Genomic DNA, 19,560 nt, shown 5'->3' on the forward strand with positions numbered 1-19,560 from the left:
ATCAAGAGGAATCAGATGATCCCCTAACAGATCAATCAGCATATCAAAGGCTTATAGGTAAGCTACTGTATCTCAACATGACAAGGCCAGACATATCCTTCAGTACTCAGACATTGAGTCAATTCCTAAATCAACCAAAAAAATCTTACATGGATGCTGCACTAAGAATAGTCAGGTATCTAAAGAGACAATCTGGACAGGGCATACTACTCTCAAGCCACTCAAACAATTAGGCTAGTGCATATTGTGATGCAGATTGGGCTGCTTGTCCCCTAACCAAGAAATCAATCACTGGATACATGATAAAGATTGGAGAGTCACTGATATCATAAAAGGCCAAGAAGCAATCCACAGTGTCAAGAAGTTCAGCTGAAGCTGAATATAGAAGCATGGCCTTAACTGTATCAGAGTTGGTTTGGCTACTGGGATTGTTAAAAGAAGTGGAGGTTGAAGTAGAAATACCAGTGCAGGTGTATAGTGATAGTAAAGCTGCGATTCAGATTGCTGTCAATCCAGTGTATCATGAAAGAATCAAGCATATAGAAATAGATTGTCACTTTATTAGAGAAAGGCTGCAACAAGGCTTAATTCAAGTACACTACCTTCCAACTCAAGAGCAACCAGCAGACATACTAACCAAAGGTTTGTCTAAAGCTCAGCATGAATATCTTTTATCCAAGCTAGGGGTGTTGAACATCTTTACACCACCTAGCTTGAAGGGGAGTGTTATAAGTGAAGGAGTATGAGCTAGGGGCTTTTTTGTCTTTGCTTAGAATCTGTTAAAACTAATTAGTTAGTTAATTAGGTGAGTTGGTTGTAACTGATTGGTTGTTAAGATTCTCTTATTAGCATTGTGTATTAATAAGTGTACACTGATGTAATATCATATACAACATAATGAAAAGATATTTTCTCCTCTCTCATCAACATCTCTCTTCTCCTTCTTCGTCTGTTTTCTCTCCTTCTCTTCTTTTTTCTTCTGTGTTCACTTTGCTTTAACAAGCAGTCTAAGCTGAGTTTAAGCTCAGAATGATTCTGTTCAAATAAAATGCACGCTTAATTTAAATACTGTTTTTAGATTAAAAAAACTCAAATGGTTATTAAAAGTAAAATTTATATAAAACTGTATGTTATGGGATAAAGAAATATATTTAAAAATTAAAAATTCAAAAAATGCCTTGAAAATAAATTTAAAAGTATTTTGAAATTTGTAAAATAATTATTTCAAATTATTTGAAATTGAAGAAGCTCAAAAATTAATTAAATTTTGAAGTGTAAAAATTGGGTGTCAACAACTATCCCTTATTTAAAATATATAGAAATTTTTAATATTTATAAATTTGAAAGCAATTAAAATTTTACATTTTAAGAAATAATTACACATTGAATCAAATTTTACTTATAAAGCAAAACAATCTTATATTTATGACTTTTGAAAATACGATTATAAAAGGACAGACCGATGCATAAAATATTCCACGTTAATAGGGTCCGGTGAAGGGTCACACCCCAAGGAGTGTGATATAGACAATCAACCCTAGTGCAAGCATTAATGTTTGTTTCTACTAATTTTTAGGAGACTTTCTTAGTTTGGTGGCACAACAATTTCTTAACGACCTATTACAAATAAATAATGTGTTTATGATATGATATCAATTTATTTATACCAAAACAAGCCAGTAATAAATAATAATACGTTTTCGTAAATGCTAATTGTTAAAACTAATAAATTATACTATGTGTTCTAATCTACTATATAACTTCAAGTTACAATGCGTCTTCATAATGCTGATATTCACTTAAGAAGGCTGCTCACATAGCTGGGATAGACCCCGAAAATTTTCGTGTTATCCCAACAACAAAGGCTAATGAGTATACCATGTGCCCAAAATCACTAAGTTTAGCAATTTTGAATGATCTTAAAGAAGGAAACGTTCCTTTATTTTTGTGCGCGACAATTGCTACAACTTCTGTTGTGAAATTGCTAAGGAATTTGGACTTTGGGTACATGTAGATGCAGCTTATGCAGGAAGTGCTTGCATTTGCCCTGAATTTCAAGTCTTTCTTCATGGTGTTGAAAATGCAAATTCTTTTAGTCTCAATGCGCATAAATGGTTTTTTTCCACTTTGGATTGTTGTTGCATTTGGGTTAAGGATTCAAGTGCACTTACAAAAGCGTTATCGACTAATCCTGAATGTTTAAGAAACAAGGCTACAGAGTTAAATCAAGTGATTGATTATAAGGATTGGCAAATTGCATTGAGTAGGAGGTTTAGAGCATTGAAGTTATGGTTAGTTTTGAGAAGTTATGGGGTAACTAATCTTAGAAATTTGATAACAAGTCATGTGAACATGGCTAAACATTTTGAAGGACTTATAGGTATGGACAAAAGGTTTGAAATCTTTGTGCCTAGAAAGTTTTCTATGGTGTGTTTTAGGATCTCCCAATTAGTACTAAGTGAAGTTTCAAACAAATTTGATGATGAGAAAGAAGTGAACATGTTTAACACTAAGTTGGTGGAGTCTATTAATTCATGTGGCAAACTCTATTTGACTCATGGAGTTGTTGGAGGCACTTTTGTTATTAGATTTGCAATTGGTGCTTCTCTTACACATTATAGGCATGTTGACATAGCTTGGAAAGTTATACAAGACCATGCCAATGCCCTGCTAAATCAAGGGTTTGTTTAGTTCCTATTAGGATTTGAATTATATATACATTGAAAGATTTTTATACTGTCAAACGTCAGTATAATTATTTATATTATTAAAAAATTAGAGGAGCCTTAGTAGGTCATCTGGTTGGTTGACTATCTGAGTTTTTACATTATTGATGAAAATTCAATGCCTCACCCTGTAAGCCTTCGTTCCTATTTCTCCTTTTCCTACCCTAGTTTAAAGGGGGAAAAATATTCAAAAACTAGGATGAACTTTCACATTTTTATTTTTTATTTGTTTAAGATTCCAATGAAGAAAATAAATATTGGTTGAGTTGTGAGGCAGCGATACTGCAACATTACGTGTAATATTTACTCTCGTACTAATATATACATTAACATGAAGAAATAAGTTTTTACAACAATTCAGCACTATGATTAGCTACTTTAACATAGAAATTTAATTTATATGTGTTGATAGTGTAGAGATTTTTTTTAACATATGAGTGTTGGAAAAATTTCATGTGACATCTTTAAAAAACAAAATTTAAAAATCTTGTCTAATCTTATTCCCTTAATTTTCGGGTGAAAATCGCTTATACACCCCTCAATTTTACTTTAAAAATCAAACTCTCCCCTCAACAATGAACAATAGATATTTTCCTTTCTTTATCCTACTTGAATTTTTAAAATGCATAGATAATAATAACTTTTAGATATATTTCAGTGCGGGTAATACAAAAATATTAATAAAATTAAGAGTTAAGTGTCAAAAACACACCTAAATTATCTCTCTTTTTTGAGTTTCATACCTAAACTATTGGGAGTGTGAGTTTCATACCTAAACTATCATTTCTCAGTTTGAGAAACACACCTCAGTGATGTATGTAATATACTCTATTTACTCTCTATTTTTTGATTTTTTTTTGCCACATGGCTAAAATATTCTATATTGATAAAAAAATAAATAAACTATTAACATTAGTTAAAAGTTAAAACTAAAGTATTTTTATCTTCCAAAAAATAAATTATTTTTTAAAAAAACGAAATTATTTTTTTAAAAAAATTATTGTTTTTTAAAAAGTTATTTTTCTCGCTCATGTGCATGTATCTAACACAAAACAAGGAAAAAAATTGGAAGCGGAGGATTAAATGTGGCGGGGTAGAATTTTAAAATATATATATATATATATATATATATATATAAATAATGTATAAATTATTATTTGAAGGGGGAGGGAAGATGAAGTAAAAAAAATTTTAAAAACTTTTATAAAAGAAATTTAGAAAATAAAAATAAAACAAAAAAATTGGGGGGGGGGGGGGGATATGGTAAGAAAAAGTGGTGGAATGGGGTAATAAAAATATTTTATATTTTATTTTATATTTTTTTTTTGAGGGTGGATGGTAATACTTTAATATTTAATTTTAACTAATTCTAAGAATTTATTTAATTTTTGTCTAGGTGGAATATTTTGTCCATGATGTGACAATTTTTTTAAAATGAAAGAGAGAGTAGCACACACACCATGGTAAGAGTAAAATAAAAGAGAGAGGTGTGTTTCTCAAACTAAGAAGTGATAGTTTATGTATAGAACTAACACTTCCAATAGTTTAGGTATGAAACTCAAAAAAATGAATAGTTTAAGTGTATTTTTGACACTTATATCTAAAATTAAGGGTATATTCTATAACATTTCTTTAAAAAATTATATATTTATATTGGAAGTAATTTTTTATTTTTTAACTTAAGAACATTCCATTATTGACAACTAAAAATTATTTATCTATATAGACATTTAAAAATAAAAGAGAATTGAGACATGCATCTATAAAGATTTGATTATATAAAATGAAAAATCCTTATCAAGATTTTCCTTTCATATCATTAAAAGGCTAGTTAATAATGAAGAATCTAATAAAGATTCAAGTTTTGACTCCCTAATAATAACTTACTAAATAGATAGATCAAATCTCTAGATTTAATTGCCTTATTTGAAAAAAATAATTGGTAATCTATTAAATCGACTTACTACTATAAAATGTATATTCAATAAACATCACAAGAAAACATAATACTTTTAGGTAGCATTGAAGATGAAGTTCTTCCAATTATCTTTGTTTGCTATCATTATTGTTCTTCTTACATTTGTATCAGGTATTCATTTTTTTGTTCCACTTAGTGTTGTTAACATTAGAAGGAAATTACTTGTCCTGTTTTAATTTGTCTGTTTAATTTTGAATTGACACGAAATTTTTTCTTATAGATGGGAGAATTATCTCGTTAGACGATCCGAAGAGATGCAATGGCTACACAGGAGTAAATCAGTGCAGCTTTGGACCTGATCATGGTTGCTTTCAGCTTTGCATCGTACAATTTAAACGTGCTATTATCGCTGCATTTTGTGAAGAATCGGCAACTGGAACTACTCAATGTCGTTGTACATTTGATTGCTAGTCTCAAATACACCAAAGATAGTAATTTCATGTTTTAAAATTATTATTTTAGTGCAAACTAATTTTAAAAAAATTATCCCTAAATAATTGCTTATTTTTGTCTTAGTTCATAATCTTCAGACTCTACTTATGAAATTTCACTGCGTATGATGTTGTCGTTGAATTCCCTTATAGAAGATTTCTTCTTTATTATTTTGATGTCAAATCTGAGAATGAAATTAAAATAAATCGACTTTCAACTCAAACCACACTTATGTTGAAGATTCATTCGAACTCCTGATTCAATTAGAATATGAAATTAATTATCAAGAAAATATTACCAGGAAATTGCTCATAGTAATGCAGTAATGGTCATTAGGTATGAGATCCAAGCGAAAATGTCACGATCTGAATTCGAGTGTGATGACACTCATCTCAACCCATCGAGACAAGTCAGACTAAAACCCAACAGAAAGTAAATGCGGAAGTAAATGAAATGAAATAAAATTTTACTTAATCAACAAAAGGTAATTGATCTCAAAAATCTCCCAAGATTGGTTGTCACATGTCCAACCCTCTAGACAATACATAGAATGCGGAAAGAAATACAAGTCTCAATGTCTTTGTCTTAAAACAGGACTAAAATATATAAGACTAGAGGTGTCCACCGAAGTGATGTAACAACTACCTCAATCACTCTAGATAGTAGCCTCGGAGATGGATGGAAAGAAGGATATGCCACACAAATCCGAGCTCACAATCTATACAAATGTAGAAGCAAGGGTGAGTCCCAACAACACAGTACCCAGCAAGCGCACAACTAAACATAAGAAAAGCTATATAGAACTAAAATACTCCTGTTACACCAACCGAACCTCAATAACTACAACCTGCACACAAACCAGCCCAGTCTAGAAATTTATATTACAAGTAGCACAAAGATTACAAAGGTTCTCACTACTTCAATTAACTCAGTCAAGTGTCAAGGTCACAAGGATATCACAGGGGTAAATACGAATCCACAGACAACTAATGAAATGCAATATAATGTGTAACGACCTATTCTCATCGTTATAGATAGGCCAATGGGGAATGAAATCGGGCCAGAAAACTTTTGGATAGTGAAGTATTAATTTTAGAACGTCATGGGTTGAGGGTGTGTTGTAAAATGAGAGTTTGGGACTCAAAAACCAACTTTCTGCCATCGTTCATCCTGCCAGAGCGGGATTATTGCCACCAGGGCGGGGTTGCTATAGCGGAATGGTCCTACTATGGTGGGACAGTTGCGAATTATTATGGAGAAAAGTTCTAAAACTGTTTTTGATCATCCCACTTCGTTCTTAAAAGACCAGAAGTGACCTAGGGTGATTCTTACAATTTTCCACCAAATTTCGTGCTAAAGGTAAGTTAATCACTCCCCTAACTCATATTTTGATTGTTAGTACCTAGAATCCATGAGGGATAACTGAGAATAGGGTTTTTGACTTGAATTTAATGGGGGAAATAGCCCTAGGTGGGTGATAAAATCATGAAAGTGACCAAGTTTAGGATTTTGGATATAATCCAAGTATTGTGGGCTATTATTTGTTGATTCCTTGTAATTATTGTTGGTTTTGGACCAAAAATATGTCGAAAGACTTCGAAAAGGAAAGATCCATCTCTTTAGAGTTCCCAAAGCTTAGTTTCAAGGTAGGTGGTGGTTTTGTCTTTCCGTATATGTCATATATGCTCATTAACTTCTTCATTTGTATGCATATATATACATGAGTTGGGAAAGATAAAATGAACCACATGAAATGACTGTTTCATGTCAATGACATACAATAAACCTATTCTTAGTATTTATGACTGTAAAGATTATATATTGTAATGGTGATTGTGCTGTATTTGATTGGATAGAGTGTCACATTCCGATATATAACTGGATTAGGTGTCATATTCTGATGTAATATTGGACCAAGTGTCACGTTCTGACACACTAATAGTTGAAGTATAGGTTCCATGAGCGAGCCATTCTTGACTGTGTATTGAAATTGAGAATGTTAACCTGTGTATATCGATATGTACTATTTATGATATGATAAGTGGTATTCTATATATGTGTGCTTACTGTGTTGTAGCTACTTGTTCACATCTCACTTATTGGAATAGCCTGCGTGATCCAACCAGTACACCATTGTTTTATGCACTGATACTAGACTTTCTCTTTCTTTGTTGAGTACAGTGCATCTTCAGACAACTGTTGAGAGACCTCATGTAGACGACCATTCAGTAGTAGAATTAAGGGTGAGCCAGTTCTTTCAGGCTACCACGAGTTCTTCTTTGTCTTGGTCCCTCTTTTTAGGACCCGAATTTCTAGACACTTTAATTTTTATGAATTTTTAGGGTTGCATCCCCTTCCTTAGACTTGTGATATATTAAGAGTTTTGGTACAATGACTTTCAGATTCTAAGGGTAAGTTTCCATATGTTTTGGTTGAATGATTTAACTTTCTAAGTTATGAGAACTCAATCCTTATTTCATTATGTAAAATTGCTTCCATATCTTTAAATATTTTTATTTTGTTAAGTATGTTGAGTTTTGGGTGTAGTATTGGTTCTTTCATCGGAGGGTTAGTGTGGGTGTCAATCATAGCGGGACATGGTCGTGACAAAGTTGGTATCAAAGCCCTAGTTTCTTTGATCTTGTTGTACCAAAATGAGTCTAATAGAGTCTTGCAAAATGATATAGAGACGTTTATACTTTTTTTTGAGAGGCAACAAGACTTTAGAAAAAATTCTCTATCTTCTTTCCTTTGTGTTATAACTTGATTCCAATTGGTATCTAGTGATCCAAATTGGTATTTAACCTTCTTCACTCTCTGGTCCGCAGATGATTAACACTCGCTATAATAGTGTCTGCCCATAGCTCCTACTGAGCCAAAAAAGGAGCCTGATATTAGAGGACGTAGTCGAGGCAGGGCAGGAGAAGAGGATGTGATAAAGGCCAAGGAAGGGCAACACCCGCTAGGGGTAAAGCTCCAGTTGAGGATATACCAAGAGAAGAGGCCCATCCCCTCACCCTAAGATGAGGTGGAAGAGAATGTGGAGGTTGAGGTAGAAGAACATGTTGAATAGGTGGAGGACACCTAAGCTGAGGTTACAGGTCTTCTCCCTCTAGATCCGATTTTAGCTCAGCAAATCATGACCTTTTTTAGTGGGTTCTCCAGCACTGGATCCATTCCCACAATTCCTGTAGCACAAGCTCCAGTTTCTCACCCATTTGCTATTGTAGTTCCTCAAACAGATAGAGTGTTGGGAACTGATGCCTTTTTCCATCCACATATGGGCCCAATGATAACTGGTATTGAGAATGATATGTTGACTAAGTTCGTGAAACCTAAGACTCCATTTTTCAATGGTTCATTGAGTGAGAATACTTATGAGTTCATCATTGATTGTTATTAGAGGTTGTACAAATTGGATATAGTCCACCAGCAAAGGGTTGAGTTCATGACCTTCCAACTGCAAGGTGAAGTAAAATAGTGGTGGAGGGCCTATGTAGAGTGCCACTCGCCAATTTTACCTTCACTCACTTGGGTTCAATTCCATACTCTATTTTCGGAAAAGTATGTAACCCGAACCTTAAGGGATCAGAAGAAGGATGAGTTTATGGCCTTAGATCAGGGTGGTATAACCGTGGCAACTTATGAGGCTAAGTTTCATGCACTGTCCAGGTATGCTACTCAGCTGGTGACTACATAGGAGGAGAGGATTCCAACTGTTTGTGAAGGGGTTGAATCTTGAGTTGTAGGTATTGTCGGTCTATATAACCTCTTCAGGCAAAAACTTTAATGAAGTGTCAGACTTTGTGAAAACGGTAGAAGGAATATGATGGGATAGGCGGACCAAGGCTTTGGCTAAAAAGCCCAAAAATACAAGTAACTTTCATGGCTCTTATTCTAGAGGATCAGGCAGGCTGGCAATTGCAGCACAGCTAATGCAGTCAGCCATGCCCAGTTCTATGGGTAGTTTCTTAGGTACTCCACAACAGAATCCTACCCAGGAGGGGCAAGGAGCTTCATTCATGCCAGGTAGTAGGTCATCCTTTGTGCGTGGCTATTTTAATTGTGAAGATCCATGACATATGAGGAGAGAGTATCCCTACCCTTACGGGACTAATTCCACACCACAGTAGACCAGAGCGGTGGTGCCGATGGGCGAAGGTAGTAATGGCATAGGACATCCACAAGGTAGGTAAGAAGGAAATCAGAAAGGTCATGGAGGTCGCGATAATGGTAATGCAAGTTAAAGAGCAGTGAAACAAGAAAGAGAGGTGGCCGTCAATATGACAAGGCTCAGTTTTATATATTTTTAGGAAAGACCGAGGCATCTGATGCATTGATCACAAGGACTATTCTTGTTTGTGATCGGATAACTACTGTTTTGTTTGATCTGGGTTCTACTTATTCATATATGTCAGTACAGTTTTCCTTTAGTTTTGATGCAATTTGTGATGTGCTTGATGCCCCTATCTATGTTTCTACCCTTATTGGAGAGTCTGTTATAGTCATCCATGTCTATCATGATGGTCCTGTTATGTTTATGGGTTTTCAGACTTGGTCTAACTTGATAATCTTAGATATGACTAATTTTGACATGATCTTAGGCATAGATTAGTTGTCCTTCTATTATGATGTACTTAACTGTAATGCTAAAATCATGAATCTAGAGATCCCAGGTATGGAAAGGTTCGAGTGGAAAGAGGCCTAAGCCAGCTAAGATCGCATCTTTTCTCCGAGATTGAAAAATAGTGGGGCTGGGTTATTTAGCATATTTGGCTCGTATTCAGGATGTTGATGCTGAGTCTCCCTTTATTTAGTCTATTCCTATACTGTCTAAGTTCAAAGAAGTGTTTCCTACCAATTTGCCCAATATACCTCCTGATAGAATTATAGATTTCTGCATTAACTTGGAGCCGGGTACTCTCCCAATCTCTATTCCACCTTATCGCATAGCTCTAGAAGATTTGAGATATCTTAAAGTTCAAATCCAAGAACTTCTTGATAAAGGTTTTATTAGTTCTAGTACTTCATTATGGGGTGCTCCAGACTTATTTATTAAGAAGAAGGATGGTAGCATGAGAATGTGTATAGATTATCGGCAATTAAATAGGGTCACCATTCAAAATGAGTACTTGTTGTCTTGTATAGATGACCTATTTGATTAGTTGGAAGGTGCGCTGGTCTTTTAAAAAATTAATCTAAGGTCTGGGTACCATCAATTGAAGATTAGACGTGAGGATGTGACCAAAACAACATTTAGAATCTGGTATGGACACTATGAGTTTCTAGTAATGTCGTTTGGATTGACCAATGCACCTGCAATCTTCATGAGTTTGATGAAAGAGGTATTCAAGCCATTCTTGTATTCATTCGTGATCATGTTTATAGATGATATTCTGGTTTATTCGAAGAGTATAGAAGAACATGCAGACCATATTCGTATTGTTCTAGGTGTCTTGAGGAAATAGAAACTGTATGCATAATTCTCTAAATGTAAATTCTGGCTATCTTCAATAGCCTTTTTGGGACATGTGGTTTTGAAAGAAGGGGTAATGGTATATCCTCAAAAGATTGAAGCGTTAAAGAATTGGGGCCGACCCAACTCTAAGACTGAAGTTATAAGTTTTGTGGGACTTTCCAGTTATTATTGTTGGTTCGTGAGAAAATTTGCTTTTATTGCCACCCATTTAACCAGGCTGACTCAGAAGGAGGTACCATTTGAATGGACTGATAAATATGAAGAGAGCTTCTAAAAGATCAAGACTTTTCTGACTATGGCACCTAGTTTAACCCTGTCAATTGAAGGTAAAGATTTCATCATTTATTTTGATGCTACACAATCAGGTTTGGGTGTTGTGTTAATACAGGATAAGAATGTTATAGCCTATGCCTCGCGGTAGTTAAAGGTTTATGAAAGAAACTATTTAACTCATGACTTGGAGTTGGCAGCGGTAGTATTTTCTTTAAAGATTTGGCGGCATTATCTCTATGGTGTCAAGTGTTTACTGACCACCTCAGCCTACAGCATATGTTCACCATTTATATTCGGTGCAAGAGTGCTCGATCATACCGAGATTTTATTTATGTGCCTACTAATGTGATGATAATTCAGAAGCCTAGAAGAACTTAAAATTGAGACATAGAAGGAGGATGGAGTTACTCAAGGCTTATGATATCATCATCCAATATCATCCAGGTAAGGTTAATGTGGTGGCAGATGTATTAAGCCAGAAGCCAGTTAGAATGGGTGGTCTAGACTGTTTGGGAGCCTATATGCGGTCCCTGACTACAGAGATTCAGGCCTTGGAGGCTAAATTTATGAGTCTAGGCATCTCAAAAAAGGGTGAGGTGCTGGCCAACATTGAGATACGACCTACTTTTCTTGAAGAAATCAAGGCCACACAGTTTAGGGATGCAAACTTGAATAAGATCAGAGAGAAAACCTTATTAGGAAAGGCTCAGGATGCAGGTGGGGTGCTTAACTTTAAGGGAAGGATTTGAGTTCCCCGAGTAGATGGTCTAATTCAGAAGGTGTTTTCCAAGTCTCATGGCTTACGATACTCTATTCATCTAGGTGTGACCAAGATGTGACAAGATTTAAAGTGACTATATTGGTGGCCGGGGATAAAGAAAGATATAGTCGAGTTTGTGGATAAATATCAGAACTGCCAGCAGGTAAAGTATCAGCACCAGAGGCCTGTAGGTTTACTTCAGAGGATGTCCATCCTTAAAGGATGTAGGAAAGGATAGCCATGGATTTTGTGGTAGGTATTACCAAGACCTTGTGAAAGTTTGATTCTATCAGGGTTTTGATTTATTGACGAAGTCTTCCCATTTCATTCCACCAAAGTAGACTACAATGCGCAATAGTTGACAGAGATTTTTGTGAAGGAGATAGTAAGGTTGCATGGGGTGCCCCTTTCTATCTTCTCGAACCTTGGTGCACAATGCACCTCCAAATTTTGGGGGAAGTTGCATGAGGATTTGGGAACTCAACTCACTTTCATCACAACTTTTGATCCACAGATTGATGGATAGTTAGAGAGGACCATTCATGTGCTAGAAGACATGTTGAGAGCATGTGTGATCGATTTTGGAGGATACTAGGATAAATTCTTGCCATTGTATGAGTTCTGTAACAATAATAGTTGTCACTCTAGCATTCATACGACACCATTTGAATCCCTTTATGGGAGGGGATGTAAGTCGCCCATAAGGTGGTTTGAGACTGGAGATGTGAAACCCTTAGGGGTTGACTTGGTAAGAGATGCTCGGGATAAAGTAAGAAGCATCCAAGCTAAGCTTCTAGTAGCTTAGAGTCAACAAAAGGAGTATGATGACCATAAGGTAAAGGACATGACATTTTAGGTTGTGAGCAAGTTCTTTTAAAGGGTTCACCTGTAAAGAGAGTGATGAGATTTTGCAAGAAGGGCAAGCTCAGTCCTAGCTATATTGGCCCCTTTGATATCTTTGATTGTATAGAGCCAGTAACTTATAGGTTGGCTTTACCGCCTAGACTATCGGTACTCCATCTAGTATTCCATGTGTTGAAGAAGTATCATAGGGATGGAGATTATATCATCAAGTGGGACTCAGTCTTGCTAGTTAAAGATCTTCAGTATGAACAAGAGCCTATTACAATTCTAATTATGATGTCTGGAAACTGAGGACCAAAGAAATTAAATTTGTGAAAGTTAAGTAGAAGCATCATTCGATAGAAGAAACTACTTGGGAAACTAAAAAGGACATGCGAGACAAGTATCCCAGTTATTCATCGAATCAGGTACTACTCTATCTCTACCTTAGCTAGTTTTTACTAGTTGATCACTCAAGGACGAGTGATGGATAAATTGACATCTATTATAATGAATTGTTTTTATCATTATATATAAGCTAATGGGGAAGGAAATCAGACTAGAAAAATTTTAGGTAGTGATTTGGAAATATTGAGTCTAGGCCAGACTTGTACGAAATCTGAGTCAGGTGAGATCTAGGATAGTCCGGTAATGGTTGGAGGATTGAATTTTTAGTTTGATCATTTGAGTTGATAGACAAGGTGATATGGTGTATGTACTCCCCTAACTCGTATTTTGATTGTTAGTACCTAGAATCCATGAGGGATAACTTAGGAGAGGGTTCTTGACTTGAAATTGATGGTGGAAAATAGTCCTAGGTGGGTGATAGGATCATGAAAGTGGCCAAGTTTAGGATTTTGGATATAATACAAGTATTGTGGGCCATTATTTGTTTATTCCTTGTAACTGTTGTTGTTTTTAGACCAAGAAAAATCCAAGAGACTTCGGAAAGGGAAAGCTCCAGCTCTTTAGAGTTCCCAAAGCTTGGTTCAAGGTAGGTGATAGTATTGTCTTTCCGTATGTGCTATATTTGCTCGTTAACTTCTTTATTTGTATGCATATATGTATGTGAATTGGGAAAGACAAAATGACCCACATGAAATGACTTTTAAATGTCAATGGCATATAATGAACCCATTCTTAGTATTTATGACTGTTAAAACTATACATTGTAATGGTGATTGTGCTTTGTTTGATTAGACTGGGTGTCACAATTCGACCACATAACTGGATTGGATGTCACATTCTGATATGTACTTGGATTGGGTATGTAAGCCTATCTCTATATGCGCCCCAATAGCTATAACCTCCAAGTCTCAGGATTCCGTTGTGACCCAACTATTGTCTACCTTCAATCTCACAAGAGTCACTGGCCCTCTAAACAAGTTATTTATAGGGTCTACCTTAAAATTCTACACAACTACTATTTAGCACAACCAATTAGAACCCAAATATATGTATATAATTAATCTACGCAGTAACTAACGACTGAAATATGTGGGAATAGATTTACAACTCCTCAAGTGAGAAGACCTATCTTACCTGGGTAACAAGCAGGTGTAGGAGGATTTTATCAGGCGATTTTTGACTTACAGACAGAGGAACAGTGGAGATAGGCCTGGAATCCATGGTTTGCAGCCTTCCTTGCACTAGAAATCTCTTCTTCTCTTCTTCCTAGGCCTAGAGCAGCTTTTTTGAGGGTTTTGAGCGTCCTTTGCTTATTTTGGCACTTAAAGAAAAAGATAGTAAATAAGAATTTGCGTCTTTTTAATTCTATCCCGATTGTCCTGCTATGGTAGGATCCATGCCGCCATGGCAACACCACTGTGGCAGGAATTCTCCCGCTATAGCGGGATGATCCAGGTCCTAATAACTTATGTCATGAGTTTTTTGGTCCCACTTAGCTTATGATGGTTTGGGTCGTTATAATAGATACCAATTTACTCCTAGTTCATCCCTAAATAATAACAGAGGAGTGGGCATGAGTTGATTAGAGTTCTTCAAGACAACTGACTACTACCCCATAGAAGCAAAACGAACCTTGCTAAAAGGCTGAACCCAGAAGAATGATTTGACACATGAAATCTACCCTACTGACCAATTTTGATCCCACTATGGCAGGATGATCCCACCCTAGTGGGTGGAATTTTATTATGGCAGTGAGTATCCTGCCCTGGCAGGGCAGCTATGTCACGATGTCTGCCGTCATGGCGAGAGACAGGAAATAGTTTAGAGGAGAAACTAAATGGTTTCTCCTAACTTTTCCCTCTACTAACTCCCAAATCCAAAAATGCTCTCAAACACCTCACTTCGAACATTAAATCTACGCTAATGATCTCACTCTCTATTCAAGTTGCTTCATTACTTACTAAACAATGATTGCATGATGAGAATTGGTCGGGTTGCTTTACTGAATTTGGGTAGCTTTTCTAAAATTAAATGAGTTGCCTAATTTGATGCAATATCGTAGCATGGCTATTTTTTTTACATTTCCAATGTCCCCACAATGTTCAGAGCAAAAGAATTATGGAATAATGGGGTCGAAGTTGTTCTGAAAAGGGTGGGGGGGGAGTTGGAAGGGTGTTCTTGGCTGAAACTTAGATTTGGGCATGATTTAGGAGTTTAAATGTTAGGATTTTTGATTATTTAAGTACTAACGAACTTAGAAATACTAATCTGACAAAAATTTTGAAAAACAAAGTTTTTGGGGTGAAAGGGTGCCATGAAGAACCCCAGATTTTTTGAGCATGAAGAAGCCGACATGGTGACCTTGATCCCACTATGACGGTCTCACCATGGCAAGAGGCGAAAAACAATGGACTCCTAGGCAATTTCTCAACCTGGTTTTCTTGCACCCCATTCACTTTTCTACCCTAAGTTTATAATCTATACTTCTATAATCTTACAAGTTTCTGAAAACATAAATGGTTGAACTCAATGAAGTTAACCATCCTTTCGTCATATTTCCCAATCGTGCCAGTCGAGAGAGTTATCGAGACCAGCAACTCAATAAATTTCTTTATGAGAGGGCCTTCCACATGCTAGGCTTGGAGGAAAAATATTTGGTCTTTTGTGCACGGTTGGCAGAGTATTGTTGGGGTTTACTAGTAGAGGATCCACCTGCATCCCTTATTGGATGAGTGAGGGAGTTTTATGCCATCCTCTCTTGGTGCATTGGGATGATCCTAACCCCTTCATCTGCATTCACGGGGTGGACATCCTGATGAGAACACATTTCATCAATGTTTTGCTTGAGGTACAGGAGGTTTCTAATGTTGCTTATGAGGCCAAGCTGAGGGAGTTGGATTTAGTGTGGCACAAGACAAACTAATGGAGGACGATCGCCACGATCGAGTCTATTGGTCCACTTTTGAGTGTATCATCAACACCTGCTAGTCAGCTTATGCTAAGAAGTGGATGAACCTAGTGGCCAGGAGGATCTTCCATTCGGGAAACCAGACCGATGTGACCTACACTCGAGCCTTAGCGATAGCTTATATCATAACCAACATCAGAGTGAATGTCGGGGAACAAATATTGTCTGAATAGTAGATATTATATAAAGACAACAAGAAGGCATTCTTCCTTCTAAGGCTTGTGACAATGATATGCAAGTAGGCTAAGGTCCCACTCATGGATGAAGGTTATGTTCACCCTATGGATCCCCCCTTCCACCCCTTTTTCATCAGACAGGGCTCTATCGCGAAGAGGAAGAAGAGAAGGACATACAAGACTAAGAATAGCCGGGCGATAGCCGAAGTAGACAATGAGAAGGAGGAGGATGAAGGTGCACGCCCTTCCCAGTCATAGTACGCACTCTCCAGTGACCGCGTGGAGAAGGAGTTAGCCACCGTTCGGAGGGTTATGGGAGGTACACTTGTTGGGGACTCATACTTGGTTCCACTTTCCACTGCCTTCAAGGTTAAGATGCTCCACCGCCAGTCGAGGCAAGAAAGGAGGAAGGTCCTGGAAAGGGATCGTCTAATGGTTAGGATTTGGAAGACCATGAAGGTGTCCTTTTCTTGCGTTTCCCTCCCTAGAGAGAGCCCCCTAGACTTGAACTAGAGGACTTCAAGGATTTCACATTTTTTAGTGAGGAACAGACAGGTTAGAAGGACCCGAAGGACTTGGAATCTGATGATGACACTCCCCCTCCTTCTAGCTAGAGATTTTTACATCTACTGATTTGGGTTGTCCCATTTGGGCAAAGTAACAAAAAATCTCTTTATTTCTTGTTGTCACTCGGTTTTTGTAAGCACATGGATGCTTGAATCTCTTATTTCTTCAGCCTCAATTGATTACTACTCTTTTTAACTCCTCTCTCTATTATTGTACACTGATCTGAAACTAGAACTAATCTATTATTGCACATTGATATGTCGCTCCCTATCCCTCCATGATGGGAGAATTCCCTCTATGACGAGGTCATCTCTCTATGGAAGCCCTGACGGGGACCAGTACCTAGGAAATTTTTCCTAGAAGTCTTTCTTTTCCTCCCCGCTCTTTGGGACCGGTCATTATCTTCCGGGACCAATATTAAATTGAGGGGTTACCTTTATTACGTATACATCTATGGAGTTTACTCCTAAGATCAAACCCAGTAAGACACCTACTCAATTTTCTTTCATTATTAAGCACAAACCACATACACATCACACAACATGCTCATTAATCACCGTACATATTAGAAATAGACCATTGTTCTCACGAGTCTAACTCTTTCTCTATTCACAAGTTCAAACAGGCTGAATCAATTCTGCCTACTTGTGAAATGTTAACATATGCGCAACTATTCTTTGCACTTAGTCATTTATTTCAGCAACATACATTTCACTCAACCTCATATTATCCGTGCAAGCCCAATTCACACATCATATCATTCAGGTAAGCACATGCACATATTGTCAATCAGGCAAGCACCACTATGCATAAAATCACTAAATTTCAACTATACCACGTAAGAAAATCAATTCATTTAATTAGTTCGCTTCATGGATGACCCCTAATTGATCATCCATGGACTTACACTGCTCGTAAGGCCAATTGGAACCTTCTCTATTTGAATTTCTCTTGATTGTGTTCCTTTAGCTACGACAAAGGCGTCTGTTTTATTTCACTGAGAAACTAATTGGAATATAGAAATACCAATTGGACTCAACCCATATATCACGATCCAAGCCTAGGGTCTAGATGTGACACGGCAAATGAGACACCCAGAGGTACCTCACCCAAGCCTCTTAGCACTCATTAAGCATTTCATTGGTAATGATAAAGAAATCAAGCAGAAAACAAAAAGGATGTAGGGACTAAGGGGCTTCACATTTAATAAGAGTCAAAGACAACATAACATCTTTTTTTATGTCCAACCATACATTCTACATTAAAGATTTGGTGAGGGCTAACACATGTTCCTAGCTCACCCTCAAAATAAGTGTCAAGAAATATCTTAATAAAAGTCTTAATGTTCTACATAACATAAGATTAGAATAAAAAGTTTGTTTTTCCCAAACAACGGGAACTCACCACAAGCGATCTTCAAACTAATTCGATCTAGCCACGTAGAGGAGGTCGAAGAGCAACGTCGGTTCCTACATGGTGATATCATGTAGGCAAAAGTATGCATTATTACTTTGAATGTACTAAGTATGTGGGTATGCTATGAAATGAAGAACATAAGAGAGACATGAGTAAGCAATATGCATAAGTGAATGCATGCATTAGACATCATCATATGAAACCTTAAAACATTTATTTTGTGGGGAAGTGACCGTAACAGATATTTAAGACCATGTGAGCTATTACATGGAATCCAACATAACCCCCTATGTTAGCAAGGGGATACTACTTGCTGGGTAGAACTCCATTCAGTTTACATTCAATTATTTAACATTTGGTGGCTACAAAGGCCTATCCGACAAGGGCTCCTATGGTGGCACATAGTTAATGCAACATGAGACTTTACTTAAGAATCCCTTAGGTCGAGTCCCCATCTACATGCTACATTCGGTGCTAGGTCAAATTCCACGGAGTAAAATTTGAACATCAATATAGAAACTTTAACATTAAAACATCAATCGATGGAATAACTCATTAAAACCTTTGATTTATAATATCATCATGGCTGTCATGCCCTATTTACCGTTCTACTAATGAACCTTGATTTATAAGAAAATTAGGACTACAATCAGTGATGGTATTTTGGGTACCATGCTAATTGGACCTTCCTTTTTGGAAAAATGTTCAAAAGCATTGATGACCTATAGGGATGCCATACATGTCATATCATAACCTTAAACATTTTATTTGATTCAATGTGATAATTTTCCTTCCACATTGAAACCTTACTTTGGCTAAAAAGCCCTTTCATCAATCAATCATTTCATAAAGACACCCTTTAATAAATATTTACTTCATAACATTCATTAGAGTCAAACTTTATTTCAACTTTGCTTTATCATAGGAAACTAGGTGGGTTCAAAGCAATCAACTTTCAAGTTATTTAAATCAATGCTAGCATGCATGAGAGTGAAGGAATTCCTCATTTAAAACATCTTTAAACAACTCACCAATATAATTTGAACCTAATTTCAAGCCTTCATATAAGGACCTTGATAAATCATGCATTTCATGTAAATAAGAATCAACATAAGTCAATATAGACAAATAAACTTCAACTATTCAAGAATCTATGCATTTGAAATCGTAGTATGAAAATCTATAAAACTCATCACTTGAAAATGAGAGTCAATGTGTGTGTGTATATATATGAGTAAATAAAATTTGAATATACCATAAGCTACTCATTTGAAACCATCATGTAAAAACCCATAAGATTTTATCATTTTAAATTGAAATGCTAGGTTGAGAAACATTTGGACTCCATGGTGGAAGGACCCATGGATGAAAACCCACATACCTTAAAAAGGAACTTGAAGAAGAAGTGGAGGAGTCTTGATGTTAGCTCTTCAATGGGAAGCTTGAATCATTTGAGTTTGAGAGAATTTTGTTGGAGATGATTTGAGAGAGAAGAGGATGAAGTTTGGGGTTTTGAGGAGGCTAAAGACTATAA

At 36.4% G+C, this 19,560-nt stretch overlaps 1 pseudogene; it reads left to right on the plus strand.

Annotated features, from left to right (window-relative positions):
- The first annotated feature begins 389 nt into the window (after positions 1-389).
- Positions 390-2,691, plus strand: LOC129894847 (phenylacetaldehyde synthase-like; annotated as a pseudogene).
- The last annotated feature ends 16,869 nt before the right edge of the window (positions 2,692-19,560 follow it).

The sequence above is a fragment of the Solanum dulcamara genome, chromosome 7 (genome assembly GCF_947179165.1).
Source record: "Solanum dulcamara chromosome 7, daSolDulc1.2, whole genome shotgun sequence".
NCBI classification, from domain to species: Eukaryota; Viridiplantae; Streptophyta; class Magnoliopsida; order Solanales; family Solanaceae; genus Solanum; species Solanum dulcamara.